Below are 7459 nucleotides of genomic sequence, written 5' to 3'. Positions count from 1 at the left end.
TATATATATATATATATATATATATATATATATATATATATATATATGCCGCTGGGACTCAATGGCCTTTTCATCTGAGTGATTCATTGCAATGCTACAAATTCAGGTAAATACTATCTGGATCCAGGGGGACAAAACAACTGACTAGCTTTTAAAAAGCAAGACCACAATGCCTCTGTCACATCAGGATTAGAAGAAAGCATGACATTATGTTTCACATTTGTTGGACTAGTCTGTGTTGAAGCAGTGCTTTGTATATGGATGATCCAGCTTAAAAACATACTAATCTGGGGTTCAGAGTATAATCTACTGAATGCCTATCAATCTCTATGTCTATTCATTTTTGCTGCAACATTTCACTTTCTTGTCTCTCCTTTTCATCTTCAGAGAACACCATAAAGAGGAATAAATGAGGAATAGAGTTTCACTAAATTTTTCTATTTCAAATGACTCTTTGGGACATAATTCAAAAATGGAAATACTTTGGCCTTTAAGGCTATGAAATGGAAACATGTTGCTTTCTATTCTAGCATGTATGTTTGCCTCCAAGAGAGAAATAGTTCCTTTTATGGATCAATGTCCTTATGGTTAGTATGCATGTAACTTTGGATGTATGATTTGTATACTTAACCTGTACTGTAATCAAATGTGTAAAACTCCCAGTTTTTCTAGGCCTGGAAGGGGAGTTTTCAATTTTGCTGTAATGTTATCTTCTATACATGGTGATGAATCCCCAAAGCTCTATGGACACTCTGAGTGTTCCAAGTTGTCAAATATTTATGAGCTAAATTAACATGGAAATATGTAAGAATGTCCTCCTTTTGAGGCTGTAACAGCATTTATTATGAAAAGGTATATTTTTTCATTAGTGCAGACTGAGCTTTTACATAGTGTGGCAACCCCTGCTTTTTTGTTTTGTGTATTTCAGGCTCTGCCCACATTACAATGCTTTTGAGTTACAATGGAAAAAGAATGCTTTATTTTTACTGATCATGTATACCACAGCAGCACACAACACACAACTGCCTAATATGAAACACATTACATAGTGGAAAGATTAAAAAACATCTCAGTCTTTGTTGCCATGAACAAAAAACAAAACAAAAACAGAACACAATCTTCCAGAATTAGGAAACCACATGAGCACTGACTGCAATCAGTAAAAGTTCACTCACTTAAAAAACAGAGAGTGATATATATAAGAAAAAAATCCAGTGTGGGTTTGATAGTCCGAAGTCATCTCAAGTAACAATTAAACCTGTTGGCTTATCTACATATATAAACTTGTCATTCTTAAAGTTTAAACACATGTAGATGATTTTCAAACAACACGGTGTAATAGTCGTGTGCCAGAGAAATTAAACAATTTTGAGCATTTCCACAAGTGTTTTTGTGTACCCACATCACATTTAAAGTTATAAATGGATCGTTATCTTTTGGATACAGCATTATAGGAAAAAAGTGACAGTTTCTCAGGTGGTGCTTGGGACCACATAGGCCAAGTGTTCCTAGGTTGTTTAAATGACTTATTACCCTTAAATCAACTTTTATCTGCTGAAAAACTTTATAGATATACGTTTTATGTCCAAGGCATTTTTCAACAATATACTGCAAACTCATTAAAATTTGCTTTTGTGTTTAAATACAACTGTTTGGTGCCCTCCTAGTGTCAAACAGGGGTTACTATTGCAATTGGCTTACCCTGGGATGTGATGTAATTTAGGAGAACTAAAGTCAGGAGCTCCACCCGGGCAGCTGTGGTTAGTTTAGGGACAGATAATAAATAAAAGATTTTGCTATAGGGGAGAGGAAAATGAATCATGTTTTCTTTCTGTTTTAAAAGATAATAAAAATGAGTAAAGGAATTAAAACTGTATAAAAACGAATCAACATCATGTGCTCTATATTTGTGTCAGTCAGTCACATGACCTACAAGCTATTAGAAGAAAAACCCCAAAAGATTCATTTTGTAAAATATAGAATGCATTGAAATTAGGTGACATTGATTGTGCCTTGTCTTTCTGGTATAAAATAATGACTTGACCTTCGTTTTGTGCCATTGAGGCTCAAGACATGAAAGTTATACATTATTGTTTATCAAAAGTGTTGAGTTTGGATATCTTTTAACTGTTTTCCACTAGAACCACTGTATGTGGTTGGAGGGAGCAGCCACACAGAATCTCACAACTCAAACCAGTACCACTTAGAGCTGATTACCTCCTACACAGAACCTTTCCTTTCTTCCCCCTCAGTTTTCTTTAACACTGGTTAAGATGGTGGAGAAAGATCTGATCGCTTCTTCACAAAAAAAATGTGATGCTGCTCACCATTTTTTTTGGTTTCTGTTTGCCAGTGCGTCGCTGTAAAGCACAGCCGTGCCCATTCCCAGCCCTCAATCCCCCTTGCGGTTCTGTAATGATTTTCTAATAAATTTATATGAGCAACATAAGTTGTTCTTTAAGAAAAATAAATGCTCCTAATAAGCTGGGCAGCTCTATTTATCTCCAAATCCCCAGTAGTCCATTTTACTCTTGTTTTGCACCCCTCACAGTTAAACAATCCATATACACTACAAATGGATTTGTCTGTTCATCCCATTTATTTTATTGTTTTTCACTGTAGTTAAGATAATTTGATCATTTATTTTGCAGCGGAAAACTGTATGTGCCCTTTTTCTCCATCTCATATGCTGAGTTGTGATAGTGATAAATCAAGTAATGTAATCATAGGTCATTGTTGTGATCTTTAGGTAGCACTTCAGTACATTCATACAAGACTAAATCCACTGGCTGTGCCTAGAAATATAACCTGTAAAGGTTATAAAAAGGACTGGTGATAAAGGGCAGCCCGGCATTATTTCAACATTCACTGGAAACAGTTCTTAATGCCTGCAAAGAAGACAAGTCCCCTGTTTTGCTTGTGAATGGATGGCCCCTAGTAAAGTGTCACTTACTCCATACTACTTTAGGTGCTGTCTGCCAGGCCAGGGGCACTGTCCCCAACAGCCATGCAATGTTGGAAAGGCATGTCAACTATGGCAACCAAACAGCATTCAGAGACCCAACATACCATCATATATACCCCATCTCCAAAGATCAGCCAGTGTGCCATTTTTTTAACCACCTTAGTGACTTTAGCCAAGATTATGAACAAGTCCAAAACAGAACATCCAAAGATCCAATCCAACAATCCAATCTAACAATGTCCTCAGTCAAGGTCAGCAGCTCTCCACTCCCATAATAAAAGCGCTGCTTTCCCCTCACAGAGGTGTCAGAAAGTTTGCCAGAAACACTTTCAGGCTGACCAATGGTCTATATTCAGCTAGGCTTTCAAAACTTCTCCCAGACCCAACTTTCTGTCTCTGCAACCACCCCCGCATCAGCACACTTGGCCTCAAGTAATTTTTTTGCTGCCCCATAAGCCACTCAGGCCCGACAAAAATCCTTCCTCAGCTTGACCGCATCCCTTGTCACAGGTGTCCACCCCCAGGTTCAGGTGTTGTCTCTAGGACAGGAAATGAGGACCTTATGGCCACAGCTATGGGTGGCTGCATTTACTACAGAGGTAGACATGTCGCAACAGGTCCCAAGATATGACTGCAAAATCAATCATTGATCCCCAGTCTATGGTGTACTGGTACCAAGTCCACCCATGAACACTCTTACTCTTGTACATGGTGTTGATTATGAACACAGAAGTTCAAAAACAATCCACTGGGCTTTGTTTTCAACGTTTAAAGATGTTTTGCATCCCATCCAGGAAGCTTTTTTAATTCAAAAAGTCAGAAAGTTTTTTGGAATGACTATGACCTGGATGACTAGGAATCTTGACCAGCATAGTCCAATGCTAAAACACTGCACAAGTTCAGACCTAAGGGTCCATTCCTTCAAACCCTTCTAGATCATTACATCATTACTTTAAGCAAAGCACTACACTGCATTTAAATAGATTTTTTTTTTCTGTTTGAGAAAAATCTCAGTTAAAACTGCAGCACATAGAGCTGAATCTAAAATGCCCATTATGCTTCTAAGTAGCAATAATGTCAATTTAAGTTGGCATATCAAAATATGAAATAAAATGTTGTAAGCATAGTGACATAGTAATTCTAAAAGATATGTTAATTTATGTATGAGAAGAATTTTATTTGTTTTGAACCCATGAACCATGAACTGATTTTTGAGCCAATCAAGGACAGGGTCAAGACTAGATAAACCTGTTTTACATTTTTTTTACTAACGTTTTCAAACGGATAAACAATACCATAAACTCTTTTTGCAAAATCGCTATTATTGTAACTGCTATTTAGACATGAATCAGTATTAATGATATAAATAGTATTGGCTTTAACCAATGAATTGATGTTATGTATTTTGTCTAATTTTGTAATATTAACTATAATGCTAGCTTAAAATTGAGAAATAAAAAAAACATCCACAAATAGGTTGGTAAATTATGCAAAAATTTAAGAGTGGATAATCTGAAAAACATCATATACAGCTTAATTTGTTCAACATGAAAGATTCCCTTATATTTCTATTCTAAAATTAAAGAAATCAATTGTGTTTAAAAAAGATAGATTTCTATATTTTAGAGCAAAAAACACTTATACAGTGCATAGGGAAACAAAAACACCTTAGTGGCAAAGGCTGCTCTTGGACAGTCATGCGTGTTGTTGATATTACAAAATGTGAAAGTTTAACTGTAAAGCAAGAAATGAAAAGTTGAGCACCTACATGCGCTTTCCTTAAAGGAAAAAATAACTGACAGCATACCACTAAGGCAGGTGAGAAATAAAGATAGATTTGCTCTTCTGTTCTCAAAGCAACACCATGTAACTTCTAGCCCCTAGGGGGCGCTAAGACATGTAACTTTAAGGTTCGCCCGTCTGAAGGCCACTGGCAACACTGCAGTTAAATGAATCTCCCTGTTTTGGAATTTGATAGATGACCACTTGATCTGCAGAATAGGAAGACATTGAATTACTTATGAAGACAAGGCCACATTAATTACTTTAGATTAAATGTTATGTCAGAAAACCAAAAACATGTCTAATCAGGTAAATGTCATATTTTGCTTTCTCAAAAAGACTTTCACCGTAGTTTGCTCTTGTTTAAAGGGTACTGCTCAGGCTGCTGTAAAGTAGAACGACCAAAAGACTTGTTTGCTGTTGGATCGAACCCTCTCAAATTACATAGATTAGCTTTTGAAAATGGCAGGACATAGAGCATCAATACATGCCAAGTGCTGTATAATCACCTAAAGAAAACATTTAATATATCTCAAATTAGGCAAGACTCTTTGAAGTTGTTTAAATAGATTTGAAACCAAAACTTAATCAGCTGAAGTGTATTAACTGTGACAATTACTGCCAGTCTTATGAGTTTAAATTCTTTTTTTCCTTCTTTTCATCCTATTTCCTGCTCTAGCTCTCCACAGGTGCTTTCTTAATCTCCAAACACCAAAGGCTTTTACAAAACCAGATATTTGTCAAAACTGGGAACGTAAGTCCAAAATTCAGGCAGACCGATCAGAGTAATTTCAAACAAAGCGTTTATTAACTGCTCAAAAACTCAGTGGCTCTTCAGCTTGGGCAGGATTGCTGGAGTCTCTGTAGAGATGGAAACTCAGGGTAGTGACCACAAAAATCTGAGGGGGAATAATAGTTAGCGTGTGAGTCACTAACCAGGTTAATAAGTTCAGTCCGAGTTTAGAGGAAGGAGTGGCACCCAGTGGGAGGATTTCTTCATACCATGCAGCAGGAGCCGGCCAGAGAATGCCAGGGATGAAGTGAAGTTGACTGACAAGCAGGAGCCAGCAGATGCGGATGGGCCAAGGTATCCAGAGGGAGAATTCTAAGTAAGGATGGAGAAGATTTCCAGGCCAGAAGATCAGAGATCTGAAGAGGCACCAAATGGAAATTCAAGCCAAGGTCAGGAGACAAATCCAAGGTTGTTAGCAGACAGAATACAAATAGAAGTCTGAAGACAGGTCAGGGAAAACAGATCAGAATAGGGGCAAACAAAACTCAGAAGTCCAGGTGCAGAAACTAGTCCGGATTAGGCAATCAGAAATACATTAGGTATGCTAGAAATCTCTCACACAAGGCTCAAATAATCTGGCACTGATGGCTGGGACCAAGCCTTTTAAATAGAAACAGGAACAGATGGATCTGATGAGTGTGAATAAAAAGTGGGTGGAACTAGACAGGTGTAAAAAATAACCAATAATCCAATCATTAGTGCCAAGATCATTACAATATCAGCTTAAGGTGGGCATACGCTGTATGAATTCTTTGCTCTTTCAGTCTCATCTTGCATCCTGCATGGTGTTATATAAAGGGCCTAATGGGTTGTGATTAGCCACTCATGACCACGTCCCGATCTTAAGTCATATGGTTGGATGAGTAAAAACTTGAACAGTGGGTCATTTAACAGAGAGCAGCATTTAGAAGTGTCTCAACAGTCACTATTCAAATGAAGACAACAGCGCTTGCATGCAAACTCATCATAAATGACTTTAGAGGGGGTCCTTCTTGGTGCTTTGTGTTTATAAAAGATGTAATCGCTCCGTTCATACACAAACTACTGTTTCACAGCAACTGCCAAAAGACTACCAAGATGTCATGGACCAAGTAGTAAGACAAAAGGGCACTGGAGGTCATTTAAAAAATCAGGGCTTTATTGACCCCAAAAAAATGAACGAAATCCAAAACAATGCAAAAATCAGCCGGCACATAAAAGAGCTCAACTGAATCTAACAATACTTAACTTTTAACTTAACAAAGCAAACTTAACCAAGGAAAACTGACTTAATACAATGACACATGTGGGCAACATGTATATTGGTTTGGCCAAAGCCCCAACCAACCCACAGCTTTCACACAGCTCCATCCCTCTTGATATATGACTTGATACGTTCCCATATCATGGAAACAAGTGAAGTCCACTAATTCAGTGCTTGCCGCCATTCCGGGTGGATTAACAAAAAAGAACTTCAGCCACTAGATATTGGTGTCAACAGGGCATTCAAAGACAGATTGCTAACTGTGTGGGAGCAGTGGATGACAGAAGGCGAACACAGCAACACCGGAGACAGCCGCGAACAACGTACACCACTATCTGCAAGTGGATCGTGAATGCCTGGGCTGATATATCAATCTCAACCATGGTCTGAGCTTTCAGGAAGGCAGGAATTGTTACTGAACTGCCAGACAGCAGCGACATTGACTCAAATAATAACGACTTTGACAAGACGGAGCCGGGCATGTTGGATCCCATATAAGCCCAACAGTTCAATTTGGGCACAGAAGAAGAAGAACTTGAGGCCTTTGTTGATGAAAAATTCACAGAGAAGTTGAAATTGATGTGTTTCTTTTGTGTGTTTACAGCTGAAGAAGGTTGGTCATATTGTAAATACTTTAATATATTAAAAAAGTTCGACTTACTTATCTGACGGTTTT

Source organism: Cyprinodon variegatus, unplaced genomic scaffold, assembly GCF_000732505.1.
Source record: "Cyprinodon variegatus isolate N-32 unplaced genomic scaffold, C_variegatus-1.0 Scaffold527, whole genome shotgun sequence".
Taxonomy (NCBI): domain Eukaryota; kingdom Metazoa; phylum Chordata; class Actinopteri; order Cyprinodontiformes; family Cyprinodontidae; genus Cyprinodon; species Cyprinodon variegatus.
The sequence above is the reverse complement of the archived record's forward strand: the minus strand, read 5'-3'. Positions refer to the sequence as shown.